Genomic DNA, 23002 nt, shown 5'->3' with positions numbered 1-23002 from the left:
TTATACAAGGTAAGACATGTGAGAGATCATTGGAAAGGTTATGATTCAGTGAATAGGATTATCCTATTTGTATGCATGTATCATTTTGGTATCTAAAGTTAGGAATACTGTCTATGCATCAATTACAAATGTGTTTACACCTGGGGAATGCCCACTAGGCAGAATGCAATCAGTTTAGATGTCTCACTGGGAAGAACAATAGGTCTTAGAAAATGCTGATCACCCACCGAGAAGCCTTCCAGGGGACGATGCAAACAGACTCTGGGTTATGGCTGCAGGGACCTGTGACCAAGTCACCTGGTACTGAACTCCATAATAATACTAGTGTTTTTCCACTGACCGGGTTTGAGGATCAAACTGGTAGACAAAGGATTCCTGCCATATGCAAAAGCTATTTAAGGCAGGGGAGTGACATCATTGTGCTTCGTTCTTCTTTGACTCCCTGTCCAAGAAAGAGGACTACTGGAAACACCTGAGAACAAGACTGGACTAGGGGAAAAGGGCTGAGCCCAGGCTAGAGAGTGTCTGGCCTGTGAAAGGAATATCTGGAGTTTTAAGCTGCAAGCAAGTGCAGCTTTTACCTTCAAGAATCTCGGCAATCTGCCTAAAACAACATTTGGGGTGAGAATTTGCTACTTATAACCAGTTTCTTTGGTTTATCAAGCTTAGATTGTGTGTTTGTTTTATTTGCTAGGTAATCTGCTTTGAACGGTTTGCTAGCCCTTATAATCACTTAAAATCTATCTTTTGTAGTTAATAAACTTGTTTTGTCTAAAACCAGTGTGTGGGGAAATCATAATTTGGGGCAAAAAGCTGTGTATATCCCTCTCCACATTGAGCGAGGGGGCGAATTTTATGAGCTTACACTGTACAGTTCTCTGTGCCGCGCAAGACGGTACAATTGTGTGGTTACCCTCTTGAGGGGGGGGTGCACTTGAGTACTGAGCAATTCCTTAGCTGTGCCTTCCCATACACAGTTGATCTCAGCATCTGTGTGTACAGCTGAAGCTGGGTGTGTCCCTACCTGTATGTGTGCTGGTCAAGTGCAGTCTGAAGCCCAAGGGAGGGCTTGGCTGGCTTGCCTTACCAATACAGTGTAAATGGAGCCCAGGCTGGAGGGTCAGGTGGACTCAGTGGTACCCCAGTTCCAGGCAGCACCCCAAAGTGGGGGGAACCTGTCACAGACATGTAATGTGTAATCTGAGAAGAAGCAGCAGCAGATTTCTCAATCTGTACTTACAGGGAGGTTTAGCTTGACAGCGTCCACAGGATGATGGAAAGGCCATGCAAACTGGTGTTTCCATAGTGTCTTGAGCACCACTTTGAGTAGATACTGCAGTTGGTTGGTCTGTCGTTTGGGCTTGTTAGGGTTGGAGGTCTCTGGTGGAGGGGGGTTAGTGCCTACAATATTGCCTTGTTGGAGTTGGGTCTGTGCCTGTGTTGTAGACATTTGTGTAGTTTCTAGTCCATCCCCCATTACTGGTAAATTTCTCAGTCTTGTCCCAGGGCCGCTCTCCACAGACATGCTATTGATCCCATCGCATTCCTCACCAGGCACTCTGTAAGACAAATGTAACAGAATTAACTGCAGGTCAGTTAAAACTGACAGTTTTCATTAGTAACTACATATTGCTTAATTACAAACCAGGAAATCACTGCATACTTCAAATTTACTGAGAATACTGGATATACTTCCAACAGCCTGCAACCTTCGCAGGATAGTTCAGTAAAAGCCTTCTGTTGTTCAGTAGCATGTATTAGCCAAATGATTGGACATATTCCTAGATCCCAAGGCTGAAAAGGATATCCCGGGTAAGTCAGTTGACTCTAGTTCCCCTCTTTTCGCACCTAGCCATTTTCTTCTGTCTCCTTACAGGATATATCTTTTAATTTTTGTATTTGCCCATGTTAGAATAAGTTTTTTCAACAAGGAGCCCAGAAAGGAATAGAATACCTCAATATGAGTAGTCTTATTAATGCTGTGTAGGGAAGAATCGCCTCCTCCCTGGTATCACAAATGAGAACCAAATTAGCATGGCATTGTTAGCTGCAACATAGTTAACGTTTCATTGCCTTTGCCACTTAAAGCCTTTCATTTTCTATGAAGAGCAAGAACCTTAATTATCAGATTTAAGCCCCTCACTATAAGAGTTCTTCTAATTTCTGAGACGAGGCTGTGTTGGGTCAGGGTTAGCTAACACATTACTTAACCGCAACCAACCACAATGTTTACTGCAACCAACCACAATGTTTACTGAAGTGTAGATGCTGATTAACACCTTTATATCTCAACAAGTTATACTGAAAATGTCATGGTTAGGTAGGAAGTAGCTAACATGTCAGCTAACCCAAATATAACTCAAACTTTTCCTAATTTAGGCAAACCATATGAGACTCATAGCTAACAATTTCTAGGAAGTGTTTCAATCATATTATTCAGCAGTGACTAATCATTGGAATCTGCTTCGGTGTGTCTTCTTTGCTAATTCTTATAGTTTAACATTGAGAAACACTGATAGTTCAAACTTGAGATGAGACGTACAGAAATATTGATTAGAGCAGATATTGATATCAGACTACTTTTATCTCATCAAAATATGAGTCTCTCAAAATGTAAGTTTCTCTCATTATTCACCAAAACTGCTTTCATGTAACACCAAAGGAAGCTGACAGAGAAAGCATTGGTCTTAAACAACTGTATTACATCCCAACCAGTTATGTGCTTAATCTGTTGGACTAGAAGTACTGACCTGTTCCTAGAGCGCCTCTCCTACCCTCTAGAACCTTGGAAAGCAACACCAGCCTATACCGCCACATCTCTCAGATGCACAAAGCAGTGTTGGCATCTCTTCCCTGAACCACTCATGCTAGATCAAAATCCAGCTATAGCAAGATGTTACAACAAAGTGTCAGCTGACCATGCTATTGGGTCTCTTCTACATGCAGTCAAGCACCTCATCCAACACCAGGCCACGGACAGGGGTGAAAGTAGGCCAGTACGGCATACCGGTAAGAAGCCCGTACACAGTCAACGTTAAAGCGCTGCCGCAGCAAAGCATTAAATTGCTCCTGAGGGTCCTTAAAGTGCTACTGCGGTGGCGGCCGGAGCCCCAGGTGGTGCGTGCAGGCAAGGCAGTGCAGATGGGCTGGCTGGGGGAGGTGAACCTCCAGTCCCGCCCCTTCCGCTCAAGGCCTGGAGTAAGTGTTCCATATTACTTTCATCCCTGACCACGGATGACCGTAACGACAGGGTGGGTGAGGCAGTATCTTTTATTGGACCGACTTCCGTTGGTGAAAGAGACAAGCTTTTGTCTCACAGAGCTCTTCTTCAGTTCTGGGAAAGGAACTCAATGTCACAACTAAATGCAAGGTAGAACAGACAAGCATAAAAGAGTTAACACACATTGCAAGAGACCACTGAAGGTGAAATGGACAGTTAAAAACTTTGCAGCCATAGGATAAAGGCAGGTGAGTGGGTTACAAATTGTTGTAATGAGCCATAAATCCAGTGTCTTTATTAAATCAATGATTTTTAGGGTCTAACAAAGTTATGAATTTAACTATCAAAAGACAAGCTTGGGAGCTATTATGCAGGTTTCCTTTGAGAAAAAGGACTAAGATATCAGATATGGAGTGACCATTTTATGAAAAGTGTTCACCCACAGGCGTTTTTGTTTTATCACTTTTCTGTGCGAGTTCATTTGAGAATGTAGTGATGATTAGTTTGTTTCACCCACATAGATACTGGGGCATTTAGTGCACTGGATGAGGTACACCACGTGATAAGCATGTGTAGGACCCATGGATCTTGAAAGGTGTGTTGTGAGGGGTACTGATCATTGTAGTAGCGGAGGTATGTCTACAGGTTTTGCATCTGTTACGACAGGGTCTGGTGCCACTTTGAGTTGGTGCGTCCTGTTCCGAGGGTAGCTTGCTTTTGATTTGCTTGAAGAAGCTGGGGGGTTGTATGAAGGCCAGAAGAGGGGATTTAGGAAAGATTTATTTCAAGATGTGGTCCACATCAAGTATGTTGTTTAATGATACCCCCTACAGACTGCAGTGTGGGGTGGTAGTGACAAGTAGGGAAGTGCAGTGTCGTCGTCCCCCAACCCCGTACTGAAGCAAGTCCTTTTAGGGTAATTGGGCAGCCCATTCCAGGATGTGATCTACTTCTCTGGTGGAGTGTACTTGTTTGGTGAACATGGTTTTAAGTGTGTTACGGTGTGTATCCCAGACTTTCTCCAAGAAACATTCTATGGTAGCTGAGTGCCTGGCTGTAGATAACATTTTTGGGGTGTTTGGGGTGGTTACTGGATCTGTGAAGGTAAGTGTAGTGATCTGTGAGTTTCTTGTATATAGTTATCTTCAGCTGATCGTGGAGTCTAGGAAGTTGATACTGGTGTGAGAGTTTTAGCTCTGGTCTACACTACAGAGTTAGGTTGACATAAGCTGCCTTTCGTCATCCTAATAATGTCAGTATCTACACTGCAAGATCCCTCCCGCTAACTTATCCCACCTGCTACGTCAACTTAGCTCCACCTCCGTGAGAGGTGTAGTGCTTAAGTCAATGTAGTTAGGTCGACGTAACGGCAGTATAGACAATGCATTCCTTACGTCAACGTAACTGGCCTCCAGGCGGTGTCTCACAATGCTCCATTGTGACCACTCTGGTCACAGTCTTCAACTCCTCTCCCCAGTGGTCAGGTATGCAGGAAAAAGCCCCTCCCCTATTAAAGGACCACTAATTTTGAATTTCCATTTCCTGTTTGCTTGGTGTGGAGAGCTTGCCTGCCCAGCTAAGCATGCCAGTTCCACACTCCAAATGCGCGCCTGCCTGGATTACACAGGAGGTGGTGGATCTCCTGGGTTTGTGGGGAGAAGGGGCTGTCCAGACACATTTCAGCTCCAGCCATAGAAATGTGAACATCTATGAGCAGATCTCTTGGGGCATAGTGCAGAATGGCTCCCAGAGGACCTGCAGCAGTGCCGTGTGAAAGCCAAGGAGCTGCGGCAGGCGTGCTAGAAGACAAAGAAGGCAAGCAGTTGCTCTGGTGCAGCGCCACAAACATGCCGCTTTTACAAGGAGCTGCATGCTATATTTGGCAGCGACCACACAACCACCCCCAACAGCTGTGCGAATACCTTGGATAAGTCAGAGTCATGGGCCAACATAGGCAACACTGAGATGACTGTGTTGGACAAGGAAGAGAGACAGGCAAATAAGGGATCCATTGTCCCAGAGAGCCAGGAGCTATTTGTAACCCCAGAGCAGTTCAGCCAGTCACAGCAGTCCAGCATGGGTGAGCATGATGCAGGGAAGGAACCTCTCGTAAGTATGCAGTTCACAATATTGTGGGGGCACATTTTATTTGCTATTTTTTCTTGAAATAACCAGTGCAGGTACAGTGGCTATCTGCTTCTAATTGCCTGGCACAGATAGCCAGAGGGCGCCCTGCAAAAAAGATTATTTATGCACACCGAGATGTCCTGTGAATCCTCCACAGAAATAAGAACATTACCTACCTTTCGTAACTGTTGTTCTTCAAGATGTGTTGCTCATGTCCATTCCGGGAGCGCGCACTCCGTGTGCACAGTTGCCAGAGATTTTTCCCCGCTAGTGGTATCTGTAGGGCCAGCTCTGGCAAATCCTGGAGGCCAGCACTTATGCACCGATATAAGGGGCGCCACCGGCCCTGCACCGTTTCAGTTCCTTTTTGCTGTGAACTCCTATGGCGGGACAGGTGGGCAGGTCATGGAATGGACATGAGCAACAGCTCGAAGAACAACAGTTACGAAAGGTAAGTAACCGTCCTTTCTTCTTCGAGTGCTTGCGCATGTCAATTCCATTCTGGGTGACACACAAGCAGAAGTCCTGGAGGTGGGTTAGGAGTTTAAGGTCGTGTCCACTGCAGCACAGCCCTCCTGAAACTAGCATCATCTTTTGCCTGTTGGGTGATCGCATAGTGGGATTCGAATGTGTGGACCGAGGACCACGTCACTGCCTTGCAGATGTCCTGTATTGGTATATGTGCCAGAAACGCAGCTGAAGATGCTTGAGCCCTTGTTGAGTGGGCCTTCATGATGCCTACGCCAGACACCACCGCCTGCTCATAGCAGACCCAGATATGGGCCATGATCCATGGCTAGACTGTTTGGACCGTTACTGGGAGGCCTTTCACAAAAAGCCATGTGGATTTGCAGAAAGGTCTTCTCCTGTCTATATAAAAGGCCAAGGCACTTCTAATATCCAGAGAATGCAGATGCCACTCTTCTTCTGTATTATGCGATTTAGGGCAGAAGACTTGTAGGAAGATGTTCTAGTTGTAAAAAAGACACCACCTTGGGGAAATAGGCTGAGCGGGGGCGCAATCAGACCTTGTCCTTAAAGAATACACTATAGGGAAGCTCCGATGTTAGCACCTGAAGCACCTAGACTCTTTCTAGCAAAGTAATTGCTACCAGGAAGGTGACTTTCCAAGAGAGTAGCAGAGGAGAGCATTTTGCCAATGGCTCGAACAGAGGTCCAGTGAGCTTGGACAAGACCAGGTTTAAATCCCATGGCGATTTAAACTAACCTGCGGGTAGAGCTTCTCCAGACCTTCACTGAATCTGTCATACCCTTGGCAAAGACTGTCCAACCCTGGATTGGAGGATGGAATACCAATATCGCTGTCAAATGTACCTTGATAGAGGCTAGCGACAGACCTTAATGCTTCACATAAAGGAGGTAGTCCAGGATGGACTGTAAGGACACTTGCAGAGGAGGGAAGCCACACTCGGCAGCACAGTAAGTAAAGCATTTTCACTTGACCAGGTAAGTGGCCCTAGTCAAGGGCTTTCTGCTACCTAGCCAAAAAAACCAAAAAACCAAAGAAACACGGTTACTCACCTTCTCATAACTTTTGTTCTTCGAGATATGTTGCTCATGTCCATTCCAATTAGGTGTGCGCGCTCCGCATGCACAGCTGTTAGAAAGTTTTTCCCCTAGCAGCACCTGTCGGGTCAGCTATAGAGCCCCCGGGAGTGGCGCCTCCATGGCCTCTTCAGTTCCTTTTTGCTGGCTACTCCAACAGAGGGTTTGGAATGGACATGAGCAACATCTCAAAGAACAACAGTTATGAGAAGGTGAGTAACTATTTTTCTTTCGAGTGCTTTCTCATCTCGATTCCAATTAGGTGACACCCAAGCCCTACCCAGGAGGTGGGGTTGGAGTTACGGAATCGCTGACTGAAACGCCGCTTTGCCGAATGCTGCATCATCTCTGGCATGCTGGGTGATAGCATAATGAGAGGAAAACGTGAACCGAGGACCACGTCACTGCCCTGCAGATTTCTTGAATTGGGACCTAGGCCAGGAACACCGCCGAGGAGGCCTGTGCCGTTGTGGAATGCACCATTAGTGCCAGGGCTGGAACTCTGGCTAAGTTGTAGCATGTTCGGCTGCATGACACGATCTATGACTAAATCCTCTGCGACGAGATCGGGAGTCCTTTCATCCGGACTGCTGCCGCCACGAACAGCTGGTTCGATTTACAGAACAGCTTTTTGCGGTCAATGTAAAAAGGCCAGCGCTCAAATGTCCAGTGAGCGAAGCCTCTGTTCTCGGCTACTTGAGTGAGGCTTAGGGTAAAAGAAAAATGTCCTGGTTGGAACGGAACTGGGACACCACCTTTGGAAGAAATGCTGGATGTGGCCTGAGTTGCACCTTGTCCTTAAAGAAAACAGTGTAGGGAGGGTCGGAGGTGAGGGCTTGAAGCTCCGATACCCTCCTTGCCGAAGTAATGGCGACTAGGAAGACCACCTTCTATGATAGGTATAGCAGCGAGCAAAGCGTCAGGGGTTCTAACGTGGGGGGAGGAGGTGTGTGTGTGAAAGGACCAGGCAGAGGTCCCACACCAGGACCGGTTATCTAACCTGAGGGTACAGCCTTTCCAGACCTCTCAGGAAATGTCCAACCATGGGGTTGGCAAAAACGGAACACCCAGCTGCTCCTGGCTGGAAGGCAGAAATGGTTGCCAAGTGCACCTTGATGGACGATGCCACCAGACCTTGCTGTTTTAAGTGCAATAGATAGTCCAGGATGAGAGATATGGGCACCTGCAGCTGAGGTGTGCGGCCCTGAGGGCACCAGATTGCAAACCTTTTCCACTTGACCAGGTAGGTGGCCCTGGTGGAGGGCTTCTGCTACCAAACAAGACCTCCCTAACAGGCTCTGAGCATGAGTTCCATGGGGTTTAGCCATGAAGCCATGTGATGAAGGGACTGGAGGTTGGGGTAATGAAGGCAACCGTGGTCTTGGCTGATCAGGTCCGGGACCAGGGTCAGTGCGATGGGGTGTCCACCAACAGCTCCAGGAGTGTGGTGTACCAGTGTTGGTGAGGCCATGCCAGTGCCACCAGTATGAACACCGCCTTGTCCCTGCAGATCTTGAGCAGGACCTTGTGCACGAGTGGGAACGGTGGGAATGCCTACAGCAGATGTTCCGTCCAGGGGAGGAGAAATGCATCTGCAAGCGAGCCCAGGCTATGATTCTGGAAGGAGCAGAGTCACAGGCACTTTGTTGCCTCATGTGGCAAACAGGTCAAGTGATCTTGTACGTAAAAAGGTTGGAGACCACTGGTCTATATGGTCTTGCCTTTGACAATCAGTAAGAAATGGGAGCAGGTGTTTCGAACAGCTCATAAAAGATTTATATGAAGATGGGATTCCACCGGCCCTGGACAGAACTTGAGTTTAGTATGCACCCCAACCCCGGATGGATGCATCTGTGGTGATAGTGAGCGTTGGCCGATTCTGTACAAAGGGCACCCCCCTCCAGACACCATGGATAAATAAGGGAGTCTTATTTGTTCAACATTGTGATGTGCTTGTTTATATTGTGCCTGTGTGGGACAGTTTGTCTGGAGCCAAGTTTGTAGACACCACATGTGTAACCTTGCATGTCTGACGACGAAGGTCGTGGCAGCCCTGTGGCCTAGAAATTGCAGTCAAGTTCTGGCAGATACTGGACTGTTTCACGTTGTGGAGATCAGGTTGGTTAAAATCAGAAATCGTTTTCTTGGTAGATAGGTCGTCGCCTAGGGAGACTTGAGATAGAACCCAATAAACTCTAGTTCTTGTACTGGTGTCAGAGTTGATTTTTTTATATTTATTTGACGGCCTAACCTTGTAAATAGAGTTACTGTCTGTTCGGTGGACTCTAATGCTGCTTGCAGTGTCGGTAGTTTCAGCAGCCAGTCATCCAACTACGGAAATACACCTCTACCCCGATATAACGCGACCCAATATGACACAAATTTGGATATAACGTGGTAAAGCAGCGCTCCGGGAGGGCAGGGCTGCGCACTCCGGTGGATCAAAGCAAGTTCGATATAACGCGGTTTCACCTATAACGCAGTAAGATTTTTTGGCTCCCAAGCACAACGTTATATTGGGGTAGAGGTGTATCATGATTCCTTTTTCTGCGGAGGTAGGCAGCTACAACAGCTAAGACATTTGAAAATACCCAAGGGGAAGTGGATAGGGTAGGACCTTGTATTGGAAATGTTCCTGCGCTACTGCAAATTGGAGAACCTTCCAATGTGAGGGATGGATGGCTATATGAAAATACACGTCCTGGAGGTTGAGGGCTGAGAACCAATCCCCCCTTTCTAGCACTGGAATTATGGTACCTGGTGTGACCATTTTGAATCGCTGTCTCTTCACAAACTTGTTGAGTTTGGTCAAGGATGGGTCTCCACCTTCCTGGGTTTTTTTTTGCATGAGAAAGTGGTATGAAGAGAATCCCTTCTTTCTATATTCTGTTGGGATGGGTTCTACTGCTCCTAGGTGTAAGAGGTGGCTACATCTTGTTGCAGTAAATGTTCGTGAGAGGGGCCCCTAAAGAGGGACGGGGAGGGAGAGTAGGTAGGGGATCTGGAGGTAATGGGGATGGAATAACCACTCTGGATAATTTCTAATACCCATCTGTCTGATGTAATAGTTTTCCAGATTGGGTAGAATGGAAGGAAGCAGATGACACTAAACAGGGAGGAGTGGTAGATACACTGGAGGGTAGGGATAGGATACAGAGGGACTTAGACAAATTAGAGGATTGGGCCAAAAGAAATCTGATGAGGTTCAACAAGGACAAGTGCAGAGTCCTGCACTTAGGACGGAAGAATCCCATTCACTGCTACAGACTAGGGCCCAAATGGCTAGGCAGCAGTTCTGCAGAAAAGGACCTAGGGGTTACAGTGGACGAGAAGCTGGATATGAGTCAACAGTGTGCCCTTGTTGCTATGAAGGCTAACAGCATTTTGGGCTATATAAGTAGGGGCATTGCCATCAGATCGAGGGACGTGATCATTCCCCTCTATTCAACATTGATGAGGCCTCATCTGGAGTACTGTGTCCAGTTTTGGGCCCCACACTACAAGGAGGATGTGGAAAAATTGGAAAGAGTCCAGCGGAGGGCAACAAAAATGATTAGGAGGCTGGAGCACATGACTTATGAGGAGAGGCTGAGGGAACTGGGATTGTTTAGTCTGCAGAAGAGAAGAATGAGGGGGGATTTGATAGCTGCTTTCAACTACCTGAAAGGGGGTTCCAAAGAGGATGGATCTAGACTGTTCTCAGTGGTACCAGATGACAGAAGAAGGAGTAATGGTCTCAAGTTGCAGTGGGAGAGGTTTAGGTTGGATATTAGGGAAAACTTTTTCACTAGGAGGGTGGGGAAGCACCGGGAATGGGTTACCTAGGGAGGTGGTGGAATCTCCTTAGAGGTTTTTAAGGTCAGGCTTGACAAAGCCCTGGCTGGGATGATTTAGTTGGGGATTGGTCCTGCTTTGAGCAGGGGGTTAGACTAGATGACCTCCTGAGGTCCCTTCCAACCCTGATATTCTATGATTCTATTAAGCGACCTCCAAAAAGTTTGAAGATTGTAGATGGTTCCAGCATTGAAAGATGCAGGGTTCACAGGCCCCTCCACCAAGGCCTCAAATTTGTTGTCTGGAGGCCGATGGTTGGGATGTAGTATTCGAGGGAGTAGATAGTCCTCCCCTCAATGTTTTCTGTTTCTGCCCCTGGTGGTCATAATATCTGTGGCACTGTGCATAAGGAGGGGGTGGAATCTTCGAGGGGCCTGATAATTTCCTTGTCTTCATTTGGTTCTAGGTGTGTAAATACCCAGGGATCGTAATGCCGCCCTTGAGAGTATGTAGCGACTCGCCTGTTTTGGCCACAAAGAATTTGGGTCCTTCGAACGGCAGGTCTTCGACCATCAACTGTACTGGTTCAGGGAACCCAGAAAGATGGAGCCAGGAAGCCGTTCTCATAATCACATTGGTGGCTATGGACCTCGCTGCTGTATCCGCCAAATCCAGAGCAGCCTGTAATGCTATCCTGGTTATGAGTTGTCCTTCTGATACAAATGATCTGAATTGCTCTCTCTCTTCCAGAATAAAATCAATAAATTCAAGAGAATTTTGCGTAATTATTATGATCGTACTTAGCTAGTAACACTTCTTAGTTAGCTATTCTCAAGTGTAAGGTCACCAAGGAGTATGCTTTGCGGCCAAAGAGATTGAGCCTCTTCCAATTCTTTTCATATGGCATGTTCCTGGGGGTAGCTGTCGTCTGCCCTGCTCATTGACCGCAAGAAGAGAAATTCAGTTCCCTTCGCAATCATGTAGTATTTTTTTAATTAGACCTCTTGCTGGGGTCTGCCAGATTAACTTCACTGGTACCATAATCACATCATTCATAGGAAGAGAGATTTTGGAGGAAGTAGGTGTGTGCAGTATGTCTATGATGCCATGCTTCCTGGACTTCTTCGAGCGAAATATCCAGTGAACTCACAACTCTCTTACAGAGGTCTTGGAATTGCTTGAAATCATCTCATGTGTTGGGAGGCGGGGACAGGATAGTGTCATCAGGCGAAGATGAGGAGAAGTGAGCCTCAGATGCGGTGTCCTGGTCAGAGAATTCCTCCTCCTCTTCAGCCCCATTCTGTAGGTTCAGATGGTCCCTGTGCCGTCGATAAGGGTGAATGTGCTCTCTCTCTGGGTGGGCCAATAGGTCTGTATTGTTGCTGCTATAGCGGGTAAGCCATTCCTGGACTCCAAAACGGCCACTGTGGAAAGAAGGGTATAGGTGGCATCCAGGGGTGCCCACACCAGGGGTGGTACTTCGGGTCAACCAGGTAGCCCTTGTGCGCAGGAACTGGTTTGATGGGAGCACTCACAGGAGAGGAATGCTGTGGAGAGTGTAGAACATCATCATCATCGCTCGAAAATGGCAGACCGGAAAGACATGGAGAGGTGGGTTGACTTGGTATTGAGTGTTCCTGAGGTACTGTCGGTACCGAGAATGGCAGACCCTAGCAGCAAGGTGTCAATGGCATTGGTACCACTGGCATCATAGGAATCCGTACCAGATGTTGCAATCTTCTCGTCGGTGCCGTTGTGCGGCCCCAGGTGTGTGGTGCCTGTACTAGGTGGTGCCATCATCTGCGGAAGTGCTGAGACTCTCGGTACTGGGTGTTTGATCAGCTCCGCCAGTACTGTAGTATGCGGTTTCAGTTTCTCCTTGCTGCCTGTGTCAGAGCTCGGCCGCTTGGCATCTTTTGTTTTCTTGGAACCAACAGTGCCAGATCATCCTGCTATTTCAGTGATGGGAGGACCTAGTGCAGTTGGTACTGAAGCTGTTTGCCCGTTGGAGGAGCACCTTTTATTGGCCAACTCATGAGTCAGGGTTGTTGTACCTTTTTTTTTTTTTTTTTGCAGACGAAGAGTTTAAGTTGAAGGTCTCTTGCCTTCCTGGTGTGGGCTTTGAGGTTGTGGCAGTGCAAGCACTTCTGCGGTATACCTGTCTCACCAAGACAGCAGACACACAGAGTGTCTGTCTGAAACTGGTATTGAAAGTCTGTAAGTAAGGCAGTGTTTGAACCCTGAGGAGGCAGGCATGCCCCTCAGGGAGCATTTTCTCCCTGTAAAGGGAGATCAGGGGGGAGAAAAACGACTACTCTACAGTGACAGTTGAACGGAAACCTGCAATCCTATGAAGAGAAACAATTTTTATTTGGGGGGGGGGGGAGAGAGGACGGAGACAAAAGAATAAAGCTAACTAGTTTAAACTAGGACTGTCAAGCGATTAAAAAATTAATCACGACTAATCACACTGCTAAACAATAATAAAATACCATTTATTTACATATTTTTTGATGTTTTCTACATTTTCAAATATATTGATTTCAATTACAACACAATACGAAGTGTACAGTGTTCACTTTAGATTTTTGATTACAAATATTTGCACTGTAAAAAATAGTATTTTTCAATTCACCCAATACAAGTACTGTAGTGCAATCTCATTATCATGAAAGTTGAACTTACAAATGTAGAATTATGTACAAAAAAGTGCACTCAAAAATAAAACAATGTAAAATTTTAGAACTACAAGTCTGCTCAGTCCTACTTCATTCATGTTCAGCCAATCGCTCAGGCAAACAAGTTTGTTTACATTTGCAGGAGATAATGCTGCCAATGTCGCCTGAAAGTGAGAACAAGCATACTCATGGCACTGTTGTAGCTGGCGTCACAAGTTATTTCCGTGCCAGATGAGCTAAAGATTCATATGTCCCTTCATGCTTCAACCACCATTCCAGGGGACATGCGTCCATGCTGATGACGGGTTCTGCTGGATAACAATTCAAAGCAGTGCAGACCGACATGTTCATTTTCATTATCGGAGTCAGATGCCACCAGCAGAAGGTTGATTTTCTTTTTTGGAAATTCGGGTTGTGTAGTTTCTGTTTCAGCGTTGCTGTTTTGAGACTTTTGAAAGCATGCTACACACCTCGTCCCACTCAGATTTTAGAAGGCACTTGAGATTCTTAAACCTTGGGTCGAGTGCTGTAGCTATCGTTAGAAATCTCACATCGATACCTTCTTTGCATTTTGTGAAATGTGCAGCAAAAGTGTTCTTAAAATGAACAACGTGTGCTGGGTCAATATCTGAGACTTCTAGAACATGAAATATATGGCAGAATGCAGGTAAAACAGAGCAGAGGACATACAAGTCTCCCACAAGGAGTTCAGTCACAAATTTAATTAACGCTTTTTTTTTTTTTTTTTTAAACAAGCGTCATCAGAATGGAAGCATGTCCTCTGGAATGGTGGCCAAAACATGAAGGAGCACACGAATGATAAACCTATCCTACTCAGAATAAGCTGAAAGGGCTGCTAGCTGTTCCGACTTGAGTCAATGGCGGAAGAGGAGGAACTGAGGAGGGGTTGGTCGCACAGTGCCAGATACCTGCCTGAAGCGGCGCAAGATTACGAGCTCCAGGGCGCACGAACACCTAAAGTGGAACACCTACAGGGACATCACTCAAAGAGGAACATAAGTTTTCAGTGTAAAACAGCTGAGGTAAGGATTATTTCCATGTCTTTCCCTAGCACCCAAGTCATTTATTTCACTCTCTCTGGGCCAGCCATTCACAAATCCTACTTAAGTCTCTGCTGAAGAAGATGGTCCAACTTCATATAACAGATTTAAGTTATCCAGAGAAGCCTGGTGCTCACTAAATCCTGAAAGCATTCATGAGATACTGTAACTGTGATTATCAAGGCAAATAGTACCTGCTGCATTGAAACCTTGTTACTAGGCATGGGAAGGGGACAACCTATAGCATCTCCACTTTAAAAGTTTAGCTCGAACGTTTAGAGGGTTTTGCACTAAACATGCTTTCTTGGATGTCTTGCTTGGACTCTCCTGCCATTTCAACAGAGCCAGAGAGGGCTCTGTTCTACACACACCTTTTCCATATACATAACAAACAGGATGAAAACTGACAAGCTGTTCAGCTAAGATTTTACCAAATACAAACATTCTTGGTTAATATGATGGAACTGTCTCACAAGGAGAAGCCAAAAGTCACAGAACTGATTTGCCACTTGATGTAATCTGAATATTGTGGAGTCTCAGATGAGATGAGTAGCTCATCTGTCTTGTCTCTAGCAGTTGACCAGAAACCCCCCAGAACTACCGCCTGTCTCATGGAAAGGACACAAGTCTTTCCCTGGAGCAAAATGGGATAGAGGTGCCTTGGGAGGGAACAAAAAAATCTTAAGAACCTGGTAAGATTTGTATTTGGTAGATCTACAGGTGCTCAAAAGAGAGCAGCATTTCCCAATAATAGCTGCAGAAGGGTAAGTATAAATTAAGATTTTACTATGCATTAACAAGACCATTTTACTAGCTTAATTTTTCACCCATAATGCCAGGAGCAAAAGCACATTACTAAACAGTTTAACAGTCACTAATGTGACTTTTTGCACCCATAAAATGCTGCCTAGTAAAATGTTAATTAACAATTTAATGTTTAAAGTTTCTCCCCTGACAGGGGATTTTTTTTTTATTTTTTGGTGCCAACATGGAAAATAAGAGACGAGACAACTGCCTTACTACTACAACAAGACAATTTCAAAACTGCTTTAAAAACTTAAACAGATAAAAGTATAATTAAGGGAAATATTGCTGTGATAGAATATACTATCCCTAAGGGGACCACTACAGTTCAGGGCATGACCAAGGAAGGAAGCCAGGAGGCTTCAAGATGGGAAGACACGGATCAATGAAAAGATTCAGAGTCAGCTAGGGCCTGTTAGCCTTCAAGCAACACAGGCTGGAGCAAATATTGAAACAGGAAGGCAGCTGCTACTATTGCTGGGAGTAAATAGATCATCCTGTGTGGTGGGCCTCTGGGAAAGTTTGTGCCACACCAGTAGGCAAAAGTTAGTGAAGAAACTAAGTTTGTTTTTCTTTGATTTGTTCACATGGTGAGTATACCCAGCCTGGAAAGACTTGCTCCAAGGAAGAGAGATTATGTTTCTTTCATATTTGTTCATGGTGGGATTGTAGTCAGCCTGAAGAGAGCTTCACAATAGACTGTTTTACTGCAATTTACTCTTCAGACAAAAAGGCTAACCTGTTTATATGTCTGTTAGTCTATAAGGTGCCACAAGACTATTTGTCGCTTTTTACAGATCCAGGCTAACACGGCTACCCCTCTGATGTTTAAGTTCTGTTTGCTAAAGATGTGCTAGGCTTTCCTTTCAGAGGAAAAAGACTGAATTATTTTGGCTTGTTTTCATCTTAAAACAAACAGTCTTTCAAACTCACCCTTGCAGAACAGAAAGACTTTGGACTCTCTGTTTTTCCAGCCTGCCATGAAATGTTCTGGAGGGACCTCTGCTCTGAGTGCAGATGCAGAAAACAATGTGGCTGCAATGCATCAGACTGGTCAGGAGAGGGTGCTGATAGGCTATACTGAAAAAAAGCTACCGGTGATCCACACATAAGGGGAGCTATAGAGAGGAAAAAACAGAGGTGGTTATGGGACAAACGCGCAAATGGGGTTCTAAGGCTGTCATCCTTCGGAGTTTGACAAGAGACAGTCAAATGAGTGAGGATGAATAGCTGTGAAGGGCTTTGAAGGCTTGAATTTGATGTGGTGGAGAACGGGGAGCAAAACAAAGGATTCAAGGTAAGGAGGCCGACATGGTCAGAATGATGGATCCAGGTGATCTCAGAAGCTCTGTGTTTAAAGGAGAGGCATGGAGCAGCAGCTATCAAGGAAGCCAGAGAAGTTGTGGGAGATAACAGGAGCCTGGATAGGAGTATGGACAAGAGGGTCTTAAAAAAATTGTGAAAGCAGCAGCAGAATGTGAATATTGCCTGGATGATCTGGATGAGATAGGACCCCACAGGTTATGGGTTTGAGACAGGATGGATGGTGATGTGTTCAGTAGTGGGGGAGAGCTTTAGCCATATCAAGTTTAAGCTGACAGCAGATGTGAATTCTCAGGAATTAGAAAGGAAAAACTAGTGAAACAAGAAGTACAAACATGACAGTTGGAAGAGAGGGAGATCGAGCAGTCAGTTGTAAATGGTCAGTTTAACGTTGCTGCTACATGGTCCTGCCAAATTAAAAAGGTCAGCCCCAGAATGACATGCTGGAGAAAGTTTCTGTAAGAGAGAAGCCATGCCCAAGAGAGTGTTGGTATAAACTAGGAAGGTATCAAAGAAGGTACCACTTCTGTGTTGTGCACACCAGTTATCCTGGATACCTTTAAAATAAAGGCAGAGGTGACAGCCTGGATCAAGAGATGGGCCAGGAACAGAAAGATAGATTTGCAAGTTCAGCACAGAAACTGTAGTCGATGCAGTGAGAGTGGATGACCTCACCCAGTGAGATAGGGTATAGAGGGAGAAGAGGAGAGGACAAAGACAGTCAAACAGGACCCCTAAAAAAGAAGTCAGAGGAAGCTTTACCAACACACACACTTATACACACACTCACACTCACTCTGAACGAACAATCACAGGTAAGGAGAGCACACCAGGACACGACAGTCTTGTGAAAGTAAAAGGCGAACAAGATGTTAAGCAGGTGGGCGAGCTCTGAGCTGCATTTCCTAGACACACAGAACAAAACATTCAAGATGCTAGGGGTAGGATATACTGCAACAACATCATGTTGCATCATCTCAAGTTGCAGTGGGGGAGGTTTAGGTTGGATATTAGGGAAAAAAATTTCACTAGGAGAGTGGTGAAGCACTGCAATGGGTTACCTAGGGAGGTGGTGGAATCTCCTTCCTTAGAGGTTTTTAAGGTCAGGCTTGACAAAGCCCTGGCTGGGATGATTTAGTTGGGGATTGGTCCTGCTCTGAGCAGGGGATTGGACTAGATGACCTCCCGAGGTCCCTTCCAACCCTGATATTCTAGGATTCTATGTCAGAGCAATTATGCTAGTCAGATGTTTCAAGATGCTTCCATTAACAGCATGAAGCTGGAAAACCAAGTGGTTTCAAAAAGAGTGTGTGAATAAGGCCTGCTCCAGAAAAAAGCTGTGGCTCCTGGGTAGCACATGTAATATTTTTAAAATAAGACACATGGATTAGTCTGCATTCTGAACAAGCTGCCTCCAGGTGGCCCCTTATTTGTCACAGTCCAAAAAACAAAAAAAGTTTCTTTTCCCACTACTTTATTTGGGCTATTTGTAATCCAGCAATTAAAATGACCTGCATATTCGCTTAAATGAGCTAACTGAGGCACCCTGTGTCTAAAACAATTTAATATAAGAGGTTATTCAGGCAGAAAATAGATCCTCCTCTGTTTTCAGATGGATGCTGAGGTGTGCCAGAAGCATGGGTCCAAGCCCACCATGACTTCTGGGAACTTAACATCCCAACCACAGGCACACAAATGTACGTGTAGTAGGTTCTCTTCTGTGCCAATACCCATACAACCTGGGCATTTTTAGGGTATTCATCACATAACCTTACAGCAAAAATGGGGCAGGTCATCTGAAATGGTTAAGCCTAATTTTTTTTTTCCAAAATACATTTCAATTTAACCAGATTCCATCCATTTTAAATCCAAGCAAACAGAGGCATCATCAACAAGCCATTTACCTACTGGTGGTGAGGAGAGGATAAAATTTTCAAAAAGTGCTTAAGTGACTTAGGCACCTACGTTCCATTTTCAAAAGTGATTTAAGTGTCAATGAGACAGGCCATTACATCACTTAAGCGCTTTGAAAATTTTATCCAAAGTAAAATGTCAAGCTCGAAAAGGTGTTGAATGGAGTGTAAAATAAAAACTGAAGATTTATTTGACACTGTTCATTTCACATTTTTAATTTATCTGAAGAACTAAGATTATAAGCCATTAGCAGCAACTCAGATGTTTCCAGAAAGAAAAGTCAGTGTAAGTGAAACAAACAATCCTCACTCTAATCAGTAAGTGCACCACTAGCCTCAGGAAACAGGACGTATACTGTTTTCTGGCTTCAGACTGAGTTTCTCCTCCACTGAGTCTTTGTTCCTCTCATCAGTCCCTACAATAAGGGCACATGACTAAAAAACATGACTCACCCGAAAGTGCTGACTCACAGCCTGTAAAAGGAATCCAATACTGCAGACTGGAGAATGGCCAAGTTACTAGGTCATTTTATAATGAGTAAGGTCCGACTTCATTTGCGATATTGCGGATTCCACAATATTAGGCTTCCACCGCAATTTTGTTTTAAATTAGCTTACTTTGCACAGTTCATGATTTTGCATACATTGAGGTTTGCAACACACACTCTCCTCCTCCCGCTCCCCTCCCATTATTACATTAAATGATCTTGAAGAGTTTTGGGCAGGGCAAGGGAGGCAGATGCCCAGGTGCAAAGCTGGGGGATGGGGCGGGGATGAAAAAATGAGGAGAAACACACTAGGGAGTAGAGCCTTGCAGCAGGCATAGTACTGTCACCTTACTTCTGCGCTGCTGCTCCTGGCAGCAGCATTGCCTTCAGAGCGGGATGCCCAGCCAACATGCAGCACTCTCCGGCTGCCCAGTTCAGACGGCAGCACTGCCACCACCAGCAGCGCAGAAGTACGGTTGGCAATATCAGGTCCGCTGCAGGGTTCTATCCCCTACCACTTCCCCCCTCCTTCCCCAGCTTTGCATCCTGGGCAGCTGCCCCGCTTGCCCTGCCCCCTAGGGACAGCCCTGTAGTTGCACCAAACTGTCTGGTTATCAAAAACATTCCAGGCATAACTAGTTGAATGTTTATATCCTTCCAGCATTTTTTTCTGAAACAAATACATCTACTGCGGCTTTTCCAAATTACTCCTATTAATAAAGGTCCATTATTACTTTCCGCGATATTCTAGGCCAGGGGTCAGCAACCTTTCAGAAGTGGTGTGCGAGTCTTCATTTATTCACTCTAATTTAAGGTTTCGCGTGCCAGTAATACATGTTAACGTTTTTTAGAAGGGGTCTCTCTCTAAGTCTATATTATATAACTAAACTATTGTTGTATGTAAAGTAAACAAGGTTTTCAAAATGTTTAAGAAGCTTCATTTAAAATTAAATTAAAATGCTGATCTTACACCGCCAGCCTGCTCAGCCCGCTGGGTGGGGGGTTCAGGGCAGAGGGCTGGGTGTTGGGGGGGGGGGGAGACTCGAGGTCAGGGCAGAAGGCTGGGTGAGGGGGGGTTCAGGGCAGAGGGCTGGGTGTGGGGGGGGACTCGAGGTCAGGGCAGAGGGCTGGGGGGGTTCAGGGCAGAGGGCTGGGTGTTGGGGGGGACTCGAGGTCAGGGCAGAGGGCTGGGGTGTGTGGACGTGCAGGGCATAAGACTGGGTGGGGCGGGTTCAGGACAGAGGGCTGGTGTGTGTGTGGAGGTGCAGGGCAGAAGGCTGGGTGTTGGGGGGGGACTCAAGGTCAGGGCAGAGGGCTGGGGGGTGTGGAGGTGCAGGGCAGAAGGCTGGGTGTGGGGGGGGTTCAGGGCAGAGGGCTGGGGTGTGTGTGGAGATGCAGGGCAGAAGGCTGGGTGTTGGGGGCAACTCGAGGTCAGGGCAGAGGGCTGGGGGGGGTGTGGGGGGGTGCAGGGCAGAGGGATGGGTGTGTGTGGAGATGCAGGGCAGAGGGATGGGTGTGTGTTGGGGTGGGGAGGTGCAGGGCAGAAGGCTGGGGTGCTCGGCTCGTGGGGGTGCTCCCAGCCCCCTGCCCTGAGCGGCTCACGGCAGGGGGCTGGGAGGGATATGACCTGTTCCACCCCCTTCCCTAAGGCCCGTCCCTACCTCTCTCTCCCTCCTCTACGGAGCAGCCAGCACGCTGCGCTCGGCTCTGGCTCCTCTGGGAGGAGGAGGGGCCGGAATGCACCACGTTGTGGGAAGAAACGGGGGGGGGCGAGAGCGTGGCTGCCACAGGACCAAACTTCTGCCTCCTGCCCCCGCAGGGGAGGGCGGGGGGGGCTGAGTGGGGCGGGGGGCCGTGACCCCCTCCCCACCGCTCTCCCCTGCGGGGGCAGGAGGCAGACGCTTGATCCTGCGGCAGCCAAGCTTCCCCCTTCCCCTTCTTCCCACATTCCGGCCCCTCCGCCCCTCCTCCTCTCAGTGGGCAGCAGCGTGCCACTCAGAATCGGCTCGCGTGCCGTAGGTTGCCGACCCCTGTTCTATGCTTTGTCCGCCACTCAGCTGCAATTATTGAAGATCATCCCGCAATTGAGTTAGGGTCTTAATACTGAGAGATTTATGCTGCTATCACAGAAGGCAAATACAATAGCTGCATTTTAAAGCGGGGCCTTGGCTTTCCCATTTCAAAAAAAAAAAACAAAAAACACAAACTATTTCTATTCCCAGGCCTGTGTATCAAATAAGCGTTGTTAGAATTAAACGCGGGTAATGCTTAAATGCAGTTTTAGATCATAACGGTCTTCCCAGTTGCTTTGCTAAAGCCACAAACATGTATTTGAACACAAACTATTGCAGAAAAGGTGCAAATGGGAAGTAAAAAGGGCAAAAACATGATATGTACAAACAGCTTGCCAGGGAAAAAAGTAAGTAAACTTTAAATAAAAAACCCAACATTAAGGTGATATTAAAGTTGTCCATTTAAAAATAAGTCTGACAGCACAGATATTAACGCTCCTACAATATGGTTGTCAGTCATTTTACATATTACACACACAAACGAGTATTTTGTTAACTAATGTTATTTAGTGTACGTTAAGCACCTGAAAGCTAGGAAATGCCAGATTTAGGTTTGCTTGCATGACCTTAATTCTACCCTCTTGTGCATTCATGTTGTGCACATCCTGTGAAAAACACAAGTATCATATAAAAAGACTGTACCATAATGAATATATAGGGGAGGGATAGCTCAGCGGTTTGAGCATTGGCTTGCTAAACCCTGGGTTGTGAGTTCAATCCTTGAGGGGGCCATTTGGGCAAAAATCTGTCTGGGGATTGGTCCTGCTTTGAGCAGGAGGTTGGACTAGATGACCTCCTGAGGTCCCTTCCAATCCTGATATTCTATGATTCTATGAACAAGGGGACCAAATTAAGGTCGCATGCAAATGTAAATCTGGCACTTCCTAACTTTCAAGTGCTTGACTTTGTAACCTAAACAAAAAGTTATGGGGGGGGGGGGGGAAAGAGATATTTCCTAGTCATTTTTTTTTTCTTTCAAGAAAGGTAAAAACTACATGCAACTAACAGTCATCCCCAACCCTATCATGAGTCATCAGCAGCATCTGACCTCTGAATCTTCAACATTGAAGTACAGACTACTGCTACTGGACCCACAGGACTAACAGCATTAGCTAGCAGCAGTTGAAGGCTGTTTCCCAGAGGAATTGGGATGAGTACTTGGATCTAGTGGTTAGTGGGGGGTGGGCAGAGGAGAAGCCCAGCCCAGCCTTATTCACATGCACGCTCTCTCTTCCTTGCTCACTAGTTGCAGGGGATCTTGCCCTGTGTTTTGCCACAGAGGAGGAACACACAGGAGGAGGTTGCTGGCCCATGCACTGGGTACAGGGGGTAGCTGGGGGGAAGCTTGGCCCATCTTTCTTTTTCTTCCCCTCTCCGCCCGGTAGCCAAGGAAGCCTGGTTGCTATCAGCTCCACCTATAGTAAACAGCATTTTCTATTCTTGTAGAATAGAATATCAATGTTTAATCCCTCCTCTCATTTAACATCACCTGTCCTTCACTGAGGATTGTGTGTGTGTCAAGTTGGAGGTTTCAAAACACATTGCTTGAGACAGGGAAGGGAAGGGTTCAATTCTTAAAATAAATAAATTAAAGTGAAAGGGATTTTACTCAACTTCATGAAAGTTCCCCTTCTGTGCAGAGAGCAAACACTGAAGATTTCAGCTCAAAAGGTGACACTTGAGAAAGCTGCAACTGTGAAAACTGTGTGGCTCGAAAGCTTGTCTCTCTCATGAATAGAAGTTGGTCTCATGAAATATATTACCACACCCACCTTGTGTCTATAATGAGTAATGGGATATTCTGGGCCAGGTTTTCAAAAGCCAGCCTCTTTGCACTTGCAATTACTGTCACTTGGATATCTATCTATTTTGTGGTTTCAAGGTATTTTAACTGTACCTGAAAATAACTGAGTTAAATATGCCTGCAAATTGCAGTTACAGAAAAGGGAGGCCAGGTCTAGTAGAGGCTGAGATGA

At 46.2% G+C, this 23002-nt stretch overlaps 1 pseudogene; it reads right to left on the bottom strand.

The window, feature by feature from the left end:
• Nucleotides 1–23002, bottom strand: part of LOC135892055 (bromodomain-containing protein 4-like) — a 145716-nt pseudogene that overhangs the window by 111354 nt on the left and 11360 nt on the right.

The sequence above is a fragment of the Emys orbicularis genome, chromosome 19 (assembly GCF_028017835.1).
Source record: "Emys orbicularis isolate rEmyOrb1 chromosome 19, rEmyOrb1.hap1, whole genome shotgun sequence".
Classification (NCBI taxonomy): Eukaryota; Metazoa; Chordata; order Testudines; family Emydidae; genus Emys; species Emys orbicularis.
The sequence above is the reverse complement of the archived record's forward strand: the minus strand, read 5'-3'. Positions and strand labels throughout refer to the sequence as shown.